The sequence below is a fragment of the Hemicordylus capensis genome, chromosome 4 (genome assembly GCF_027244095.1).
Source record: "Hemicordylus capensis ecotype Gifberg chromosome 4, rHemCap1.1.pri, whole genome shotgun sequence".
NCBI classification, from domain to species: Eukaryota; Metazoa; Chordata; class Lepidosauria; order Squamata; family Cordylidae; genus Hemicordylus; species Hemicordylus capensis.
The window spans coordinates 43,630,671-43,652,614 of record NC_069660.1 but is presented as its reverse complement, the minus strand read 5'-3'; the positions used below and the strand labels follow the sequence as shown (position 1 = coordinate 43,652,614).

At 42.7% G+C, this 21,944-nt stretch overlaps 1 protein-coding gene across 4 annotated transcripts in view; it reads right to left on the bottom strand.

Annotated features, from left to right (window-relative positions):
- The window catches only part of DLGAP4 (DLG associated protein 4), a 536,166-nt gene that overhangs the window by 416,501 nt on the left and 97,721 nt on the right, over positions 1 to 21,944 (bottom strand). For 3 of the 4 annotated variants that reach the window (XR_008320783.1, XM_053313662.1, XM_053313659.1), the window contains exon 2: positions 4,867 to 5,046. The gene's annotated coding sequence lies outside the window, so the exon portion shown is untranslated. Of the gene's footprint in view, positions 1 to 4,866; positions 5,047 to 11,865; positions 12,047 to 21,944 lie in introns of all 4 variants that reach the window. The other variant, XM_053313661.1, reaches the window with a different exon arrangement.

The window sequence follows — 21,944 nt, the reverse complement described above, 5'->3', positions numbered from 1 at the left end:
GAAAGGAGCATAAACTCTGGCAAAAGAAATGCAAGTCGACAATAAGGGATGCAAAAATAGAGTTTGAGGAGCATATAGCTAGAAGTGTCAAGAGGAATAACAAAAACTTCTTTAAATATATCAGAAGTAGAAAACCTGCCAGAGAGGTGGTTGGATTCTTATACAATGATTGCGTGAAAGGGATTATTAAGGAGGAAAGGGAGATCACAGAAAAGCTGAATGAGTTCTTTGCATCTGTCTTCATGGTGGAGGATACTGACTATATACCCACTCCAGAACTGAGTTTCTCAGGCTTGGAGGCTGAAGAACTGGGCCAGTTCAAGGAGATGAGAGAGGATGTTCTAAACTGTCTTGAAAAATGAAAAATTAACAAAACACCAAGGCCAGATGGCATCCACCCAAGAGTTCTGAAGAACTCTGGTCTCCTAGCAAAAATATGTAACTTGTCCCTAAAGTCAGGCTCTGTGCCAGATGACTAGAAAGTAGTTAATGTAACTCCAATTTTCAAAAAAGGATCCAGGGGGGATCTGGGAAATTAGAAGCTAGTTCACTTAACTTCTGTGCTGGGCAAATTGATGGAAAGCATACTTAATGACAATATTGTTAAACATATGGAAGAACAGGCCTTGCTGAAGGAGAACTGGCATGGCTTCTGCAAGAACAAGTCTTGCCTCACTAACCTTTTGGAGTTCTTTGAGAGTATCAACAGTCATGTGAATAAAGGTGATCCAGCTGTCATAGTATACTTGGACTTCCAAAAGATTTTTGACAAAGTTCCCCAAAAAGGCTCTTGAGTAAACTTAGCAGTCATGGGATAAGGGGGCAGGTTCATGCGTGAATTGGTAACTGGTTAAAGGACAGGAAACAGAGAGTAGGAATAAATGGAGAGTTTTCATAGTGAAGGGAAGTAAGAAGTGGGGTTCCCCCAGGGATCTGTACTGGGACCAGTGCTCTTTAACGTATTCATAAATGATCTAGAAGTTGGGGCGAGCAGCAAAGTGGCCCAATTTGCAGATGATACCAAACTATTTAGGGTAGTGATATCCGCAACAGATTGTGAGGAGCTCCAAAAAGATCTCTCCAAACTGGGGGAGTGGGTGACAATGTGGTTCAATGTAAGCAAGTATAAAGTGATGCATTTGAGGGAAAACAAACAAACTTCACATATACAATGATGGGGTCTGACCAGAAGAGAGATCTTGGGGTCATGGTGAAAGTGTTGTTGAAAGTGTTGACTCAGAGCACAGCAGCTGTGAAAAAGGCAAGTTCCATTAGGAAAGGGATTGAAAATAAAAATGCTAATATTATAATGCCTTTGTACAAATCTATGGTATGGCCACATTTGGAGTACTGCATACAGTTCTGGTCACAATAGCTTAAGAAGAACATTGTAGAACTCGAAAAGATGGTAGAGAGGGTAACCAAGATGATCAGGTGCCTGGAGCATCTTCTTTATAAAGCAAGGCTTCAGCATCTGGGGTTTTTTAGTTTGGAAAAGAGTCAACTACGGGGAGACATGATAGAGATGTATAAAATTTTGCATGGAGTAGGGAATGTGGTCAGAGAGAATTTTCTCTCCCTCTCTAACACTAGAAGCAAGGGTCATCCAATGAAACTGATTACTGGGAAATTTAGAATGGACAAAATGAAGTACTTTTTCACACAGCACATAATTAAATATATGGAATTCTCTGCCACAGGATGTGCTGATGGCCGCTAACTTGGATGACTTTAAAAGGGTCTCGGATAAATTCAAGGAGGACAGATAAATGGCTACTAGTTCCTTGGCCACCTCCAGCCTCAGAATCAAGATGCCTCTAAACACTAGTTGCAGGGGAGCAACAGCAGGAGAGAGAACATGCCATTATGTCTCCTGTGAGAGGAGAGCTGGTCTTGTGGTAGCAAGCATGACTTGTCCCCTTAGCTAAGCAGGGTCCACCATGGTTGCATATGAATGGGACACTAGAAGCGTGAGCAGTGGAAGATATTCCCCTCAGGGGTTAGGGTTAGAGCCACTCTAAGAAGAGCATCTAGGTTCTAAGTTCCCTCTCTGGCATTTCCAAGATAGGGCTGAGGGAGATTCCTGCCTGCAACCTTGGAGAAGCCACTGCCACTCTGTGTAGACAATACTGGGCGAGATGGACCTATGGTCTGACTCAGTATATGGCAGCTTCCTATGTTCCTATGTCTTGCCTGTTGGCTTCCCAGAGGCATCTGGTGGACTACTGTGTGAAACAGGATGCTGGACTAGATAGGCTTTGGGCCTGATCCAGCAGGGCAGTTCTTATGTTCCTATGTGAACAAACTGTACACTTCTAAACTCTCTCTGCACATTTGGGGACTATGGCTTTTGCTTTCAAAGACTATTATGCATATAATTTGTATGCATGAAGACTGTGGGCAGAAGAGCCAATTAATATAAAAAGAATGGGATGCCCCCAAACACACATGGAGGTCATTCACAAATCAAAAGCTGTGTTCTACCCAGGTTTGGGGCCTGTGAGAGCTCCCAATTTTCAGTTGTGTGGAAGCAAGGTAGGAGGGAAACCTGGGTAGTTTTTCCTCCTACCTTGTTTCCACACAATCACTTTTACCCAGGTTTTCCACTTAGCTCTTTCCTCCCAAATCCGGGTAGATCACAGTTTTTGATTGTGTGAATGACCTCATGGGATACTCCCTGTTTGATCATGTGATCAAACTTGATCACATAATGTGTCTGCTTGAAACTGGCTGCTTGTTGCAGTCAGGTAATCACATGTAGCCACTACCATTCACAAAGATTACATTTTTTGTGTGCCATAGCATATTATCACAAAGGTAGGTGTCATGCGAAAATCCTATGCAGGGCAGTGAAAGTACACAGCTGGTGGTCCAGAGGCAGAGAGTTGGTGCATGCAGCAAATTAAAGCAGTCATCAAAAGCCTGACAGATGTGTGAATTGGCCCTCATTAGTGCAATGCATCAGTAATTCCCTAAACACCATAAACATCATAATAATTCAATATTCTACCCACCATCATACAGTGGACAACAGGACTTAGTTTTACAATCGTCTGCAGAGAAGAAACAGTGAAACAGGCAGATACTGGAAAGCAAATCTTTCTGATGAACATAGATCCTACTGTTCTATTCTAACATTAAACAGTTGTATCATGTGTTATTGAATCTGGAAACCTAACCTTCACATATAAATAAATTACATTGTATTTCTAAAAGACAGGTCTTTATGGTCATAACCTTCTACTGCAATGTGTTATTATTTGGATCAATTGAATGCAATATGAGTTAAAAACAAAATACAGGCAATTTTGTCACTTTTTAATAGAAAATCTTGCTTCACACTGCTTCCAGTGGGAACATGTCAGCCAAAGAATATGGAAAAAATGCACTTGTTTGTAAAAGCAGTTTCCTAGAATCAGAGATTATCAGAGCAACCATCCCAACTTCTCAAAGCAAACCATAACATTCCTAGAAATATCTAATACTACATGCATATCTTTCTCTTTGTTACACCCACCTCTGGGCTGCATTAAAGAGGAAGAACATCTCCCCATTAGATGTATACTCTTACAAAGAAACCAGTGTTCTCTCTAATTTTTTCATCTGTGTGCAGAATGAATTTTGTTCTGGACGGCAGTATCAACAGAGGCGTATCTAGGCAAAATAGCACCTAGGGCAAGCACTGAAATTGCGCCCCCTGTCCAGACATCTCATACCCATCTTTCAGATAACTTTACCATAATATCAGCTGAAAAATACAAGTCAAGCTTGTTAATCTTTTAATATTTCAAAAAACTATTTAGCAGTGGACTTAGCCAGACCAAAAAATGCTGGGAAACTACAAATTTCAGGATGCTGGGGCTCAATAAATACTCAAATACTATGTGGAGGTGTACTTGGAAAACTAAACAGAAGTGCCTGTCTAATTCTCTACTATGCATTGTAACATCACCATTACATAAGTTTTAAAAATAAATGGAGAATTTGACTTTTGCCAGCTACTCTGAAAATAATTAAAGGATATGCAGAGTAAACTGTGTCACTGCTTGGAATATATTCTAGTCTTTCAGAAAGACAGTTAAAATGAGAGAAAGAGAGCAAGAAACTCCCAGTGGGCCTTAATACTAAGGATTTCACACTGCTTCAAAGACAAACTCACCATGAATAGCCATATTATGAAGACATCACATTTAACTCACTTATCACAAGAAGCAAAGTAAGAGCAAATAATACAATCCTAGCTCATAAGCTTCAGCTCATTATTCACAAGCCCTGATTCCCTATCCATAGTGCCAAACTGAATATGTGTACAGTGAAATATTAAATTTATTTTTTTTTAACCTGTAGCCCCTTCAGGGGGCTTCCTAAAGGCTGTTGGGGGTCTGGAAAGGTTCTCCCTCCCCCCACTGGCCTCTAGGGCCCCACAGGGGCCATTTGAGCATGTGCGGTGGGAATTTTTAAAATACATTTAAAATTTTTTTTAAAGGCTGCCGAAAACAAAGTGGCTGCCGCACATGCTCAAATGACCTCTGTGAGGCCTGGCATGGCCTAGGGCCTCACAGAGTCCATTTGAGCATGCACAGTGCCCATTTTGTTTTCGGCAGCTATTTTTTTTTAAAAAAAAAAATTTTTTTAATGGCGCCCCCCTTCAAGTGGCACCCGGGGCACGTGCCCTGCCTGCCCTACCCTAGATACGCCCCTGAGTATCAATGCAGTGTGTGTGCATGTGTATTCAGAATGGGGCCTTCCTGATTTAACCTGAGCGGGATCTAAAATTTACTGAGCGGACATCAAAAAACTTGTGAGCACGCACACATGCGCATGCCTTAGAGGAAACACTGAAAGAAACCACCACATGGCACTCACCATAAGGATGATCATCCAAGGGTTCAGTCTCTCTTTAGGAGTGATCTTGCTTTTAAAGAGAACCCGGTTGTTTCCGCACACCCATCTGCTTGCCACAAAGAGACTTGGTTGTGTGAAGGGAATGGAAGAGTGCAGTTTTTCAGCGAGGGCTACAACAGCAGGCTGAATGGTCTCTTCAGTCTAGGAAGGGAAGGGGGGAAAATAAGAGTCAGGAAAGCTCACAGACACAGACTTGTTTTTCCTTTTTTTAAAAAATCATTGATATAGCATTAATGTGGGTGGTGCTTAACAGAGCACAAGAAAATAAATCCCTGCCCCAAAGAGCTTGCAGTCTGAAATACAGCACAGGCAAAACCACAGAGGAAGGGAAATGGAGCTGGAACAAACAAGAGAAGAATATGCATTTATTTCAGTTACACGTACTTTGTTACAGCAAGGCAGGGGGACAGTACTCAGATCATTTTGCACTGCCCATTGCTAAGACGGGACCGACTGGCTAACAAATCTTTCATCTGTCTGGCCCGCCAACCACAGCATTCACACCTTACAGTTACTGAGAGGAGAGCTGGTCTTGTGGTAGCAAGCATGACTTGTCCCCATAGCTAAGCAGGGTCTGCCCTGCTTGCATATGAATGGGAGACTTGATGTGTGAGCACTGTAAAATATTCCCCTCAGGGGATGAAGCTGCTCTGGAAAGAGCAGAAGATTCCAAGTTCCCTCCCTGGCAGCATCTCCAAGATAGGGCTGAGAGAGATTCCTGCCTGCAACCTTGGAGAAGCCACTGCCAGTCTGTGAAGACAATACTGAGCTAGATGGACCAATGGTCTGACTCAGTATATGGCAGTTTCCTATGTTCCTATGAGACCATATTGTCTATAGTGTACATTGTTGTCTTTGATCAAATAGTTTCACAAGTTTTTGAAGCACTACAAAAACCTTCAAAACCTGCAAAAACAGTGTAACAGTGGAACGAAGGGGCACTACATAGCCAGTAATGGTTCTGTTATGTCGTCTTCAGACCTATGAAACTCAAATGACACATGATAATGGCAGGCCCACTTTTTAAAATCTGGGCCTGCCCCAACTAAGTATAAATGGTGAGTGTCTGACTGAAAATGCAAAAGGAGGTGGGGCCACAGCTCATTGGAAGAGCATTTGCTTTGCATGCAGAAGGTGCCAGGTTAAATTCCCTTCCCGGCATCTTCAGGTAAGCCCAAGAAAGGCTCTTCTCTTCCTGAAACTTGGAGAGCTGCTGCCTATCAGTGAAGAGAGCATTGAGCTAGATGGATCAATGGTCTCACTATAAGACCGCTTCCTATATTTCTATGAGACCATATTGTCACAAATTTTTAAAATGTGCAACCAGACAGAAAATGTGTAGTTCTCCCACCTTGCCACAGTGCAGTTCTAAAAGAACATTCGTGCAGTTAATTTGTCATGCAAAAGTTCTATATGTTAGTTGATGACTGAAAAAGTAAAAGAGGAGAGATAACAAAGAGAAAGGTAAAGTGAGTAGTCCAGGCTTCTCTTGGACCCAGACCTTGATCAAGTGTGCCCATTTCTCGTCTCCCTGATAAAGATGGTCCCCACAGACACTGCTACACCCCATAGAGTCTTCACCATAACACTCTTCTGCAATAGTGCTATCAAATTGCCAGTTCTGAGGATTTTCTCCCACTCCGTGTAGCATTCTAAATGTCATGTACTGTGACTCTAGGCAACAAAGTATGCGTGCACCGACAAGGAAAATGCACAGGTGTGCACTGTAGCAGCGCATGCTATGCATGTGAACTCCCCTCACATACATTGTTCAGCTCTGAATTTCCCTTTTTAAAAAAAGCTCCATCATGTCCTCAGACCATGCCATGAAATTTGATGCTGGTGGGAGTGGAGAATGAAGGAAAGGATGCCAGACCAGCATAACAAAATGAAGGCATATTCTGAAGTGTTGGTGTCTGAATTAAAGGATATCTGTTATGTTCTGTAAACCCAGACTGAGATATTCTGGAATAAATCATGATCCCATCTGGAATAATTTTTACAGACCTATCACATACATGGTTTAAAGGAGTTGCTGATACAAGCTCAAAGGTTGAATTTGACTCCAAAACCTTACACGTGTCACAAATCAAAGTAGATAGATACTATATGAGAGATCATCATAATGTGGATGAGATTCTAGGAAGGGATCAGTAGGAGAATTCGGGGGGATTAAAAGAGGGATATGAAATAGGCCACCAATCCTGAAAGACGGGAGTAGGGAAAACCAAAAGGCCATCAACCCCACGCTATATCAAGAGATGATGCCAAGGTGGTGAAGGGACTATCAGATACCAGCCAGACATCTCAGCTCATGAAACGGATAAAGTGCAGCTCTTCCGTGCATTTAAAGGCCAGTTTTTATACAGTAATGAGATTAGTAATGAGATTAGAAATTATCTTTTAAAAATGGAAATGAAAGCAGAACGGTGGACTTAATCTACCTTGAGCTTTGAAGATAAAGTAGCACAAATGGGGCAGAAACAGGACTCTGCTTGTGAGGGCTTCACAGTTCTTTCAGTTACATGTTTTGATAACTTTCGCAGCTGATTCCAAGCTTATTCTCTACCACCAGCGGTTGCTTTTTGGTCAGCCCAGATTGTCTGCAGAGGTAGTGAATTAGCTTTGAAAGTTACTGAAGCTATTGACTCATTATATACAGACAGGTGTGCAGCATGGGGAGGGACATCTGGAGTGAAGAAAGCAACTACGAGGGGGAGATGTATAACCCTTTAAGCACTTGTCACTTCTCTGCTCCAAATCTGCTTCAGCTGCCCACTTTTCGCTCCATGGAGTTCCAAACACAGGGTTGCTTCTCCAAGCATGTATTGGGAACTTTAAGTGGGAGGCAGAAGAAGCTGGAAAGAATCACTGGATCAAGGACTCGACCCAAAAATTTAGGAACCAGACAATGGACTTAGTGATGGACATCATGGAGGGGAAGGGTGACTGGAATTCTTTTTATCCCCTTTACACAGGGGCATAACTATAATAGGGCAAGGGGAGACAGTTGTCTAGGGGTCCACTGCCTTGGGGGGGCCCCCAGAGGCAAGTCACATGACTGACTCCCCCAGCCGCAGACCCGCCCGGGCTATTCATTCTCTGAAATTGATGTGAGTGTTAAGAGCTGGAGCTACCAGAACAGCATGGCTTTCTCTAGTACCATTAAATGACTTGCATCGTCCACAATTTACAAAACATTTTAAAAAATAATTTAGGATGATGTTCTATTGTGGGACATCTCTCTCTCTCTCTCTCTCTCTCTCTCTCTCTCTCTCTCTCTCTCTCTCTGTGTGTGTGTGTGTATAACTTTTACCATGCTTTTTGTTACCACTATTCAGCCTCATTTAAGATTTCTTTACTTCATGAGCTGAGCTTCAGTGGAGGGGGGACCATTTTAAAATCTTGTCTCTGGGCCCACTCCAACCTTGCTACGCCCCTGCCTTTACAAGTAACATACTTAGAACATAAACAGAGCTAACTGGACAAATACAGGTACTCTGCTTCTGAACATCCTAGTCTAGGCACCATGGTTAAATCTTTAGGCACCATAACTCCCTGGCACCTGAGATTTGTCAAGCCTTACTGAGCCTTGCACTGATGAAAGCAACTGCCAGGCTTTTCTTGCATACATATCTATGAAAATGAAGTTCTGTCCTAACTCTGAAGACAATCAATATTTTTAAAGGAAGTTGGATATGGCATGATAGATGCACCATTGCTTATGGTCTACATGGATTTCTTTTGTTCCACTGTCATGTCTGCTCACGCAGGTTTTTGAAATGCTACCAAGACCTTTAAACTCTGGGAACAGCTATGAGTGAGATGAGTACACACACAGCAGGGGCAATAGTACCTTTCAGCTCTGACAAATTTTCTGCTCTCAAGACAATTGAAATAGCTGTGAACCACTTACAAGCACAGATCTATCTCTACCCTAGAAATAGGCCTCTTTAAAAAAATTGTGAAGAATCTCAGGGTGCTGAATTCTGTGCTCAGCAAATTCCATGCTTTTACTTGTAATTCATATAATAATCTTGGCTCTCTACTGTCTCCACAAGTTAAAGCACACAACATTTTCCTACCAATGCTGTTTCATCCGACTGCATTTAGCCACATTGCAAGTGGGGGTGGGGGGGAGCCAGTTATGTGCACATTGACCACACGGGCTGAAGACAGCATGGATAGGCTTTTGACACCTAACTACAACAGCAGATTTTAGAGTGGCTGCAATCAAGTGTCAAAATCCAGTCTGTGCTGACTTCAGCCAAGGCTGTCATAATTGTGGCTGAGCACCCATGGCAACACCAGCTGATGAAAAACTGCCGCAACCATAGACTGAAAGGGTTGTGTGGATTAGCCATCTGTCCCTAAAGTGTGATATCCACTTTTTTCTAATAATCCTACACTCAGCCTCCTCCCCGCCAATTATTATCCCTTAAATTCTACAGCTCTTAATCTCCATTTCTGAATCCTGGTCCCCTAGCCTTTGGGGGTCTAATTGGGCAAGAGGTGAAGTGGTTGAACTTCATTCTTACCAATAATAATTCTTTTAAATACCTTACAGAAAATGATGAGAAGAAGTGAGGCAGGTAGCTAATAGCAACTCAAGTTGCAAATAGGAAATAACAATATTGACTTGGATTAGTTTTGATCAGGCTCTCGGACTAGCTGGTCCTCCCTTCAGCCTTTATCAGACTGACGATATAATGAACTGGGAAGTGATATAATGAACACATGTGGGGAAGGGACATTATTCAGACTCTATCCTTACCAGCATGCTTTCAAAACTCCTGTAAGTCCCAAGGATGCTATCCAGATGGTTGGGAGTCCTGAATTCCCAAGGTTTTTGTTCACACTGACAGATCCCTGTGCACACACAGTTATACGTGAAGGACTGTCTGTCTATCTATCTATTTCTCTAAGGCATACCCGTCGCTATTCCCATGCGTGGCAGCTTTCGCGGGAGTTCGCAAGTGAGCTGCTGGCGGGGGTGGGGGGTGGGGGAGGAAAGCACTGGCACCAGTGGACAGGCTTACAGTTGAGCGGGGGAAGAAAATGGGGGTGGGAGAAAACAGAGGTGGCATGGGGGCAGGGGGGAGAAAATGGCAACAGTGGGTGGGTGGGCAGGGAAAGAAAATGGCAGCAGGTGGAAGAAGAAAACACCGGCAATTGTGGGTGAAAGAAAGTGGCAGCGGCGGCAGCGGATGGGCAGGGAATGAAAATGGTGGCGGCAGAGCTTAGAACAAAGGGAAAACCAAGAGGGAGGGGAAAACTAGAGGCGCAGATGTTCGGTTCCCGGCCCAGCTAGTATCTATTATAATGCCTAAACTGGGAACAGATTTCTCCTTACATATAGAGTTGCCATGTCCCCCGAAATTCTGGGTTTCACCCAGATTTTAAGCATCTCACCCAGCTTGCTTAGCCCACCCATATTCTCCCAGATTGATTGATTGATTGATTGATTGATTTAGCTAAGCTCTAGCCCTTGTAGAAGCAGAGTTATGGAGCAAAATGTACAGTCACTATTCTGCTCAGAAATTATCCCAGCCAGTTTACATAATATGCAAATTAGGCACCCAGATTTTGAAAGCCAGAATATGGCAACCCTACTTACATAGGAACTTAGGAAGTTGCCATATACTGAGTCAGACCATTGGTCCAACTAGCTTAGTATTGTCTACACAGACTGGCAGCGGTTTCTCCAAGGTTGCAGGCAGGAGTCTCTCTCAGCCCTATCTTGGAGATGCTTCCAGGGAGGGAACTTGGAGCCTTCTGCTCTTCCCAGAGCAGCTCCATCCCCTGAGGGGAATAACTTACCGTGCTCACACATCAAGTCTCCCATTCATTTGCAGCCAGGGCTTGTGATAGCAAGCATGAATTGTCCCCTTTGCTAAGCAGGGTCTACCCTGGTTTACATTTGAATGGGAGACTACATGTGAGCACTGTAAGATTATCCCCTTAGGGGATGGGGAAGGTTCCAAGTTCCTTCCCTCCCTGGTATCTCCAAGATAGAACTGAGAGAGACTCTTGCCTGTAGCTTTGGAGAAGCCGCTGCCAGTCTGTGTAGACAATACTGAGCTAGATAGACCAACAGTCTGACTCAGTATAAGGCAGCTTCCTATGTGTGTAACAGGGATAAGCAGAGGCGTAACTAGGGAAAACGGCGCCCGGGGCAAGCACTGAAATGGCGCCCCCCCGCACCCCCTCAACATACTACATTATACTTAGGTTTTTCCTCACAAGCGCCCGCCGCCGCCGCCAAGCCAGGCCACTGACTGGCCGCCAGGCGCCAGCAAAGCAATGGGGGGGCGGGCGGCGCGGAAGGGACCGCTCATGGGGGAGGGGGCGCCGAAGCACTCCCTTGACTGCTGCAGTGCTGCTGCACTGAGCAGGAAACATTTGTATTAACAAAAAAATCAAAAAAAAATTAAAAAAAAATCTTTGTCATGGCGGCGCCCCCCACGTGACCAGAAAAGATGGCGCCCGGGGCACGTGCCCCCCCTGCCCCCCCTATAGTTACGCCTCTGGGGATAAGTGAAACTTGCTGAAGAGCTTCATAAAAATAAGAGCAGCAGGCCAAGGCAAGGAGCTCATGCCAACAGTTCCTGAAGAAATCACCACTGGCCTGAGAGAACTGTTGGGGCAGCCCCTCCCCCACCTTCTCAGGGGCTACTTAAGGCCTGAGGCAGACAAGAAGGAGCCCAAGCCCAGGAGCTGATGCCAGCAGCCCCAAGGAGATGAAGAGCAGTCTGGCACAGGTCCGGCACTTCTCAAACGTTACACTGTGTTTTGTAATGTCAGGATTAATGCAAACCATCTTGGGCTCTTCCAGATGCTGATATATTCAGTGCAAATGGCAACGATAAATAAAATGAGAAAGCCACACAATAGGCAAGGAAGCGGTGTAATATTTTTAGTATTATCTGCTAGCAATCTGCAGCCATCTATAAAAGGTACCTTTTTGAACTTGTAATGCATAATTAACCCATGGAATTCTCTGCCATAAGATGCCCTCAGCTCTTGCCTGTGGGCTTCCCAGGGGCTTCTGGTGGGCCACTGTGTGAAACAGGATGCTGGACTAGATAGGCCTCGGGCCTGATCCAGCAGGGTTGTTCTTACGAACTCCTTTTATTCCGATCTGGAAAAAACACAGTTTATTCACTTGCCATTAGATCACTAATGCAGTAGATCACGAAGAATATGACACAATGTCCTTGTACATCATGCAGACTTCTTGTTTTACATATCATCATAATTTGCGCTCTGGAATATAGCACCATCAGGAAGAGCCTCCTGAATGCCTTGGCAGAAAGGGGGTATATATAAATGCAGTGGGCGGCATCCAAACTAATTAGCCATGATTAAGCATATTGCACAGGAGGAGGCAATGGTAAACCCCTCCTGTATTCTACCAAAAGAAAATCACAGGGCTCTGTGGGCACCAGGAATTGAAATTGAGTTGAAATTGATACGGCACACTTTACCATTAAGCACTGTTGTTGTTGTTGTTGTTGTTGTTGTTATTGATTTGATTTCTATACCGCCCTTCCAAAAATGGCTCAGGGCGGTTTACACAGAGAAATAATAAAAAAATAAGATTTAAATCAATGTTTAAATCTGTTTAAATCAGTGAGACAAGTTAGTCATGATTAACTTAAGTCCCATTAATTTTGATGGGACAATCATAACTATTTTAGTATGACTCCTGCCCAGTAAGTACATAATGAACATATATTCAGGATGAGAGTCAACCTAGTAGCTTTCTGAGCTCACCATTAAATACAGAAGAAAGAAAAACCAGGAAAGCCTCCTGAGTGTGGTTTTATTTGCTTTTAATCATCACGAATGCTCAGCTCCAGCCGCCTGATCACTCTGACAATGAATGGAATAAAGCCCTGTGCTTCTTATGTAAGTAATTTGTAAAGCAAGAGACAGCTGGATTAGAAAGGTGAAGCCCAAGAAGCAGATGAAAAGAGAATCATTCATGATGGATAGGAAAGCACAAAATGCATCTTTTTTCCTTGGAAGGAGGGAGAAGAGTTCTAAACAGATAATTCAAGGATGGCTGAGATCAAATGCAAGTAAATTCAACTAAGGGGAAAGGCAGCAAAGGAAAGAGACGGACATGGTTTAGCAAGGCAGCATGTCAAAGGCACATCATTGTGGAGCAAATGAAAGGTAGGCAGAAGGAAAAGGAGCTATTAGCAGTGCTTACCACCACAGCCCCAAAGTAGTTGCAAAGGCTAATCCTGTACAATGTCATGCCTTCCCACTCACAAGTCTTGTATAAAATATTTTCACAAGATTCACTGCTGTTTTTTCTTAATAGATACCAAATTGGAATGGTGGTGGCTTTATTATGGCAGTGTTCACACAATCACAAGTATCCTGGTTAAAAGGTTAATCAGTATAAGATTAACTAATACTGGATTTTAACCCAGCGGAGTAGATTGTGTGAATGCAGAATTTCACATCAATTCTGGTCAAACTGCTCCAGTTAACCGGCACTGAATCCTGGTTGTCCATCATGGTTACATGCTGGGTAACTGGAGCAGTTTGACCAGGACTGACCTGAAATTCTGCAGTCACACAATCAGCTCTGCTGGGTGCACTAATCCTGATTAACTTTTTCACCAGGAGCTTTCCCAGACAGCAGGCGTTCCATCAGGTTTTCTGTGAGGCTTTATTGTGAGTTCAAAGTCTCAAAAAACCTGGCAAAAAGTAGATTTTTTTAAACCCTGGATATAGATCAGGCTACACTCTAACATGCGATGAAAAGCCCTAATTGTGTGTGAAGTGCTCCCTGATAGCTCACAGGGACTTTGGGGTAAATTTGGCCGATAGGTGAACGAACACCTTCAATTCAGAGAAGATGTGAACTAAAAGCCAGGTGTGAAAAACTTCCTGGATACCTGTGATTGTGTGAATGTAGCCTATATAAAAATTGTGAGTAATATATCTTTATTAATATTATATTCCATGATTTTTAAACACATGACCCAAAGCACCTTACTATACAACCAAAATGATATAGCAACAGCAGTGTATGCAAACTTTGTTCTGAGAGTGCTCTAAATTAACCGCAGACTTGCATATGCCTTTACTGTTCCAGTGATTCTACTAACCGAGGTTGGATATATATACTTTTATCTCCATTGCCCCCAATGATATGATGAACCCTCTGTAACTCTTATGGTTTCTTTAGCCTCATAACACGTGCTAACTCTTACTCTCTAACAGCCTCTTATGATTGACAGCTTTCCAGGGTTCTAAGCTTACTTGCATATAAGTGGTCTGGCACCATTTCATCACAGGCATACATAGGGTTCTCAGGTCTCCCATGTGGGCATTGACCAGACACAGACCAAGTCCAATAAGGCTAATGCAGCATGTGCCTTCAGACAATACCCTTATCACAAATCATACCATGCCACAATGCAACAATTTCTATATTGTTTTGTTATCGAGCCACCTAATGGCACAGCGGGGAAATGACTTGCTTAGCAAGCCAGAGGTACCTGGTTTGAATCCCCGCTGGTATGTTTCTCAGACTATGGGATACACCTATATCAGGCAGCAGCAATATAGGAAGATGCTGAAAGGCATCCTCTCATACTGTGTGAGAAATGGCAATGGTAAACCCCTCCTGTATTCTACCAAAGAAAAGCCACAGGGCTCGGTGGTCGCCAGGAGTCGACTCGACGGCACACTTTACTTTATCATGCCTCAAGGCCGATTCTGTGCCAGTTTCCATTAATGAAGGGTATTCACTCACACAACCTAGTGTTCTGACACGTGGGTTAATTTTCAGTACATAGTGACATTGCAACAGCATTATGACACATCATGGTTTTGGCCACCTTGTGCTTGGCTTGGCTTGCTGAGTCACCCGGAGTTATTTGTCCCGTATAGTAGGTGTATTTCTGAAGTGCAACTGCCCAGCTTGTGGCACACTTTGTCTTGCATTTCATTAGTGGATGGCTGCATGGACATCCTGCCTTTGGACAGAGAGCTAGGCTGGGTAACCTTTGGCCCTTTCCAATGTGGATACTGGCACTGCTGATCAGTTCTTGGAATCCATTGCAATGACAATGCTTTACATTGAAGCAATCACACCATCATTGTTGTTATTTCTAAAAGTGTGTGGTTCATGACTTTTTGAAGGCAAAAGCTTAAGGTGACCTACAAAATGTCATGACTCATGACTTACTAGGGGAATGATCAAGGTGACATACAAAAAGATCTTTGAAATCAAACACTGAACACAATCACTTTCCTTGTGTAACCTACAGAATCTCCACCCCCATTTCAACACATTGTCAGGGTCCATGTGAATCAAAACCCAGAGAACATCAGAACAGATTCAATCCTGACACACCTGACTGAGAAAACAGAAAATGGTGCTTTAAGTCCAGAGATGAAAACCAAGGAATTATGTGTCGGAATACATATAGTCATAATGCAGCAGTGGGCACTCCAGGAGAGCCGGTTGATGCTTACTCTGCAACCAGATGCTGATAATTGCTTTAGATTGTTTGATTGTGCCTTCCATGTTGCTTACACAGCAAGCTGGAGCACTGAATATGCCCGTTGCCAGACTGCACTGATTAATGGCCATGCTGTTAGCAAGACCAAAATTAGGGAGGCAGAAGGACAAAAGAAGGGAGCAGTTGTGGAATGAGCACAATATAGGCTGATTCTAAAATAAAGAAAATGTATTAAAATCCTTTTTAAAAAGGTCTGTCAGATATCCAGAGTAACAGCGCACTTGTGGAACAAGCAAATTTGCACTAGCGCAAGCCTAGAGCTTAGTTGCACTAAAAACTGGGGATCTGCAAGAATGTGCTATGGTGCTCGTGCCAATTTTTTCATTAAAACAAATGAGGTATGCTGTAGTTGTGCAACTGCAAGCATGTCTGTGATTGTGCAACACTAGTCTGAAGCTCAAGTTCCAGAAGGTAAAACTAGCTAGTGCAAGTCTTCTGCTTCACAAAAGGTACAAAACAACCTCTTTAATGCGCAAGAACAGGATGTTAAAATAAACGTACACATTTACAGACATGTAAGCAAAGCAAACGTTTCGGTGTAAAACACCATCATCAGTGCTCTTTTCAGCATACCAGCCTTAAATACAGTAGTCAAACCAAAAGCAGAAACAAATGGGAAAGGGAAGAGAAGAAAATAAGCAAATGAGCAAACCATTTAACCCTTTCCATGACCAATATGTCTCATGGCTTCTTTCATCTCTTCCTTTAAATTAATATTGGGTTCAACAGTTCTATAAATATTGCTTCTCTAATTTTATGTCTCATTAAATTCCCTTCAATTGCCACTTTTGTTTGTGTTACGTTATGCTCTTTACACAATGTTAAGGGGACAATGTATAAGACAATGTGTGAAGTGTTTTATATTGGGGGAACAGGAAGGCCATTAACAAAAAAGATATGAAGAGAAGGCCACATTTGGAGTACTGCATACAGTTCTGGTCACTATACCTCAGAAAGGACGTTATAGAAATGGAGAAGGCGCAAAAAAGGGCAAACGAAGATGATCAGGGGCCTAGAGCACCTTCCTTATGAGGCAAGGCTTCAACACTGGGCCTTTTTCATTTAGAAAAAACTGAGGGGTGACATGATATATAGGTCTATAAAATTATGCATGGTGTGGAGAAAGTTAATACAGAGAACTTTTTCTCCCTCTCTCATAACACTAGAACCAGGCGTCATACCATGAAACTGATTTAGGACCAACAAAAGGAAGTACTTTTTCATCAATGCATATTTAATCTATGGAACTCTCTGCCATGGGATGTGGTGATGGCCACTAGCTTGGATGGCTTTAAAAGGGATTTAAACAAATTCATGGAGGACAGGTCTATCAATGGCTACTAGTTTGGTTGATCTACGACACCTCCAGCCTCAGAGGAAAGGTTATTCTAAATATTAGTTCCAGGGGAGTAACAGCAGGAGAGAGGGCATATCCTCAGCTCTTGCCTGTGAGCTTCCCAGAGACATCTGTTGGGCCGCTGTGTGAAACAGGATACTTGACTAGATAGGCCTTGGCCTGATCAAGCAGTGCTGGTCTTATGTTCTTAGCATTTGGCTGATATGCAGCTGAGCACAATAAAAATCTAACTAAACTGTGGGTGATGCACATGAGGGGAAAACATTAAGGAGACGTAAAACAAACAAAAGTGTAAATACTGGCAGTTTAATGAGACATAAGATTAAAGAAGCAATGTTTATAGAGCAGTTGCAACCCAAGGAAGAGATGAAAGAAGCCATGATATATTGGTCACTGAACAGGTTAAAAGGTTTGCGGCTCTCCCCCCTCTAATTTGTTTCTACTTTTGGTTTGGCTACACAGCGGGGAAATGCTTGACTAACAAGCAGAAGGTTGCCGGTTCAAATCCCCGCTAGTACTATATCGGGCAGCAGCGATATAGGAAGATGGTGAAAGGCCATCATCTCATACTGCGTGGGAGGAGGCAATGGTAAATCCCTCCTGTATTCTACCAAAGAAAACCACAGGGCTCTGTGGGCGCCAGGAGTCAAAATCGATTTGACGGCACACTTTACCTACCTTTAGAAATGGGACAAAGTGCATTTCTGGCAATCAGTGAGCTTTGTACCACATGTGAGGTTTCTAAAAAAGAAATAGCTGTACATTTCACGCAAACACTCCCATTTAGAATGGAGAACTATTCATGGAAAACTACCCTTCACAGATGCTCTTTACAGATGGATGATAAGAAAGGAAAGTGTAAGAATCTGAAAAGTGCCTTTCCATCGGTAGGGACAACGACTCAGATCCATTGCAAGCTCAGAAATCTCAGCCCCACTTTGTTGCTCAAATGATATTGCCATTCGGACTCTCATTGAACACAAGATCTGGCTTCAAAAAGGTGTTAGTTTTTCCATCCACCCTAATAGATCTGGTTTCTGCATATCAACCTGATACCTTTTATCTCACATTCTGCAGGATGAGAGACTACTGAAAGATTTTCACACAATTTACCACAGAAAATCAGGCAAACATATGTTCCAGTCTGTACCATATTTCATAATCTGTAACCTTTTGCTACCACTTAGTACTACCCTTCTTTGTTCCTCTGATGAAAGCAAAGATCTGATTAAAGTGGTACAAACCTTCATGTGATTTTTTTTTTACATTTATATCCCGCTCTTCCCCCAAGGAGCCCAAAGCGGTGTACTATATTCTTAAGTTTTTCCTCACAATGCCCCTGTGAAGTAGGTTAGGCTGAGAGAAAAGTGACTGGCCCAGAGTCACCCAGCAAGTAACATGGCGGAATGGGGATTTGAACTCAGGTCTCCCCAGTCTTAGTCCAGCACTCTAACCACTACACCACGCTGGCTAGTCAGGCAGCCCACTTTTCTGCCTGTTTTCCTGAAAGTCAGTCATTACATTACTATTATTTTAAATCTGCACCATTGCACCCATGCACCTGTCCACTTAGATACCTTGGTAATTTTGTCTGCTAAGTATTCTTTAAGCAGTAATAAAACCAAGCAACTTTATGATCCCAAAACTCAGCTACTTTATCATCAAGGTTTTATACATTTATGCACACTGCAGACAAAGTGAGTGTGCAACCACACAAAGCCACTCTTTTCAGGAGGAGGAAATATATCTATACTGACTACTATCTGACTAACAAAGTGCCAGTGCTGTGGATGCAATCAACTAACTCAACACTGACGCATGTGGGTGTATTTCAACAACATCCCTTTCCCTTAGAAGCACTCTGCGCCACTTGAAAATATGTCCCTGAGCATTGCACAGCTCTCAGGGACATATTTTCAGGTGACACAGAGGACTTCCAGGGTAAGGGGAGATTGTTGAAATTTGTCCTCTCCCCACAGTGCAGTGTTAGTCTGGAACTTGTCTGTAGCACTAGTGCAACTCACAAAACACCAGCGTTTTATTAGCCAGGATATCAGCCACTGTGTTTGGGACAGCTAGGAACAAAACTGAGATGAAATGAAATATGACCAAAAATGCAACTGCACTCCAAAGGGAAAGAAATACCCAACCATAAGCCATGAATCCTCCAACTGATTCTCAAACTGAAACAGGGCAATCCTAAGGACAGATCAAACATATAGCTATATACATCGAACCAGCAAGGTGCTAGTTTCTCTTCTTTTGTTGATGTTAATGGGAGATAATGGAGTTCAGCATGTCACAAACCCAGGGCTAAATAAGGCCATTATTCTCCCCGAGGCACAAGTGTATCTGAAGCACCCCCAATTACTGTGAGATCAAGGTCAAATGGAGGGCTTATCTTGTAAAAAGATTCATCACAGATTGCAGTCCCATTTGCATATGCTATGACCTTCATCTTCTAATAGTACTCAAGGAGCCCAGCAAAGAATAACCCTATTTAAAGAGGTGAAAAGCATCTTTATCTTAATGACACACTCCTCCACTTACTTAATTGCAGATAGATAGGATGGGAAAGATCAGTACCATTTTCTCTCCCCAATCTGAAGAGGATGAAATCTGTGTAATTAATTGCTCAGAACACTCATATTTTTTATCAAATAGCAGCTTAAATCATGACTGCATGTTATGAAAGTGTTTCTTCTATAAATGTGTTTGCATTAGGACTTCTACCACTTTACGGCAGGCAGCAGCAGGGGGCAAGCTATCATGTCATTGTTTACTGTGAAACAGAAGAGCATCATTTGAATAGCTTAGTCCCATAATGCTCTGGGACAAAGGAAGAATCTTGGGAGCAGCAACATGGTGTCAGTTCAGTTTACTTCTGCTTCAGTTATCTCAAGGAGGCTGGTTTTCTTGCCTAGTGCCAAAGTCCTTTTGACCTCCAGATATATGTCCCTGAGGGCTGAACCCACAGGGACATATCTCTGGAAACCAAAAGGACTTTCAGAGAAGGGAAGAGAAGCAAAATTTGACCCCCTTTCCCACCACACCCACTCAGCTGCAAAAGAAGCCCTCTCCATAGTTACTCTGCATCCTCCTTCCAAGGACACAGTCCTTCTTCTACCCTCCTAAAGCTGCAGAACATGTGAGCCATTGTTTTCGCTCTTTTGAAATATATGTAACAATTATTTCTGTGACGTTCCCAGAGTCTTTGAGATGGAGCAGAATATAAAATGAATAAACAATTATGATGCCCTAGAAGAGCTACCTACATATATATGTTTCCTATGAACCTGCCTCCTGTAGCTGGAGTAGTTTTGTTCTTTTCAGTCCCTGCAAAGCTCTGATGACACAACAGCACTGCAAAGTGAACACTCATAAATCAAAACATATGCAAAGCATGATAAAACTTAGCTTTATCATGCAATTGAGTCACTATTTTCTTTGTTTTGTCTGTTCTATTTTAGTCTTTCAACATATTGTAGCACATTTTATTGATTTTTTTTTTTTTGGTATACCACCTTGAGCACAGTCATGAGTAAAGGCAGTATATCAAATACATACAACCTGAGAGGCTTCTAAAGTCTTTATACAGAACTATGTTCACAGTTCCACCCTGGGAGATGATTCACCAAATCAAAGACTGAGAAGGATGCATATTATTAAGGTACCCCCAGGGAAAAGAGAAGATGATGGAGATACATGGAATCTATTGCTCCATGTAGGCAGGCCCCCAGCGTTGATCTTGTCCAGAAGGATGCTACATATTGTGGGCTACAGGACTTTGTAACATCTGAGGGTGTCAGTCTGACACAATTTGTATCTAGTGTAGTAAGCAAAGACCCTCTAGCACCACTGTCCCCTCTAAGGTTCCCTCTAAGCATACGTGCACATGCTCACAAGTTTTCTGATGTCCGCTCAATTAATTTTAGATCCTGCTCAGGTTGAATTAGGAAGGCCCCACTCTGAATACATGTGCTCACACAGTGCCTTGATACTGCTGCCCAGAACAAAACTCATTTCGCAAAGAGATGAAAAAAATTAGAGGGACCACTGTCTAGCACTGCTCTGGACTCAAGGTAGAGTGTTATATTACAAGAGAGAAGAGCAAGTGATGGAGCAAGTGATGGAGCCAGTCTTGTGGTAGCTAGCATGAACTGCCCCCTTTGTTAAGCAGGGTTCACCTTGGTTTGCATTTGGATGCATGACTACATGTGAGCACTGTCTGCTGTAAGATATCCCACTGAGGGGATGGGGCCATAGCTCAGTGGTAGAGCATCTGCTTGCATGTAGAAGGTCCAAGGCTCAATCCTTGGCATCTCCAGGTAGGGCTGGGAAAGACTCCTGCCTGAAACCTTGGAGAGTCACTGCTAAATCAGTGTAGACAATACTGAGCTCAATGGACCAATGGTCTGACTCAGTAGGAGTTGGGTTTGTAGTTGGCTCTACAGGTGGGTCTGTAGGTGGTGGTACAGTTGTCTCTGCATTGAATAAAGTCCATTATGTATGTATTTTTTAAAAATTGTAATTAGATCTGTTTTTATATTTTAGCATATTTTAATTGTGTAATTTTTCTAGTCTTGTTTTAACTTTTTCTATGTGAACCACCCTGTGATTATTTTAATGAAAGGCGGTATATAAATTTAACAATAATTAAAAATAAAATAAAATAAATAAAGTATCCAACCTTTAAAAGTTAGAGAAACTTCCCAGTTTCTGGGGAAGCTGCCTTCCACTTGCCACAGCTACAATCCTCTTTATAAAAAGGCCCTTGTCATTATATTAAAAGAGGCCTCCTAGCAGATGTCCTCTTCCACTCTGCCACTGGGTCACAGAAAAGTAAAGTGTCTCATAAAAGCGGAAGAGTTTTACTAATTCAATTAATAAAACATTCTAGGCAGTCTAGCAACTGTTGACCTAGATTTCTCCATAAAATACTGGCAGGTAATGTTAACAGGGTCCATCAGCAAATCTGAAGCCAGATCTTGCGTCTACAGTGCAAATTGCTTTTCTAATAGTCCATGGCAGAGCCTGTGACAATTGCTAATAATCTCAATTGAGTTTGGCCATTTACATGTTCAGAATGCTGAAGCTGGACAGGCAGCTCAGGAGAGGAAGAAGAGCTGGAC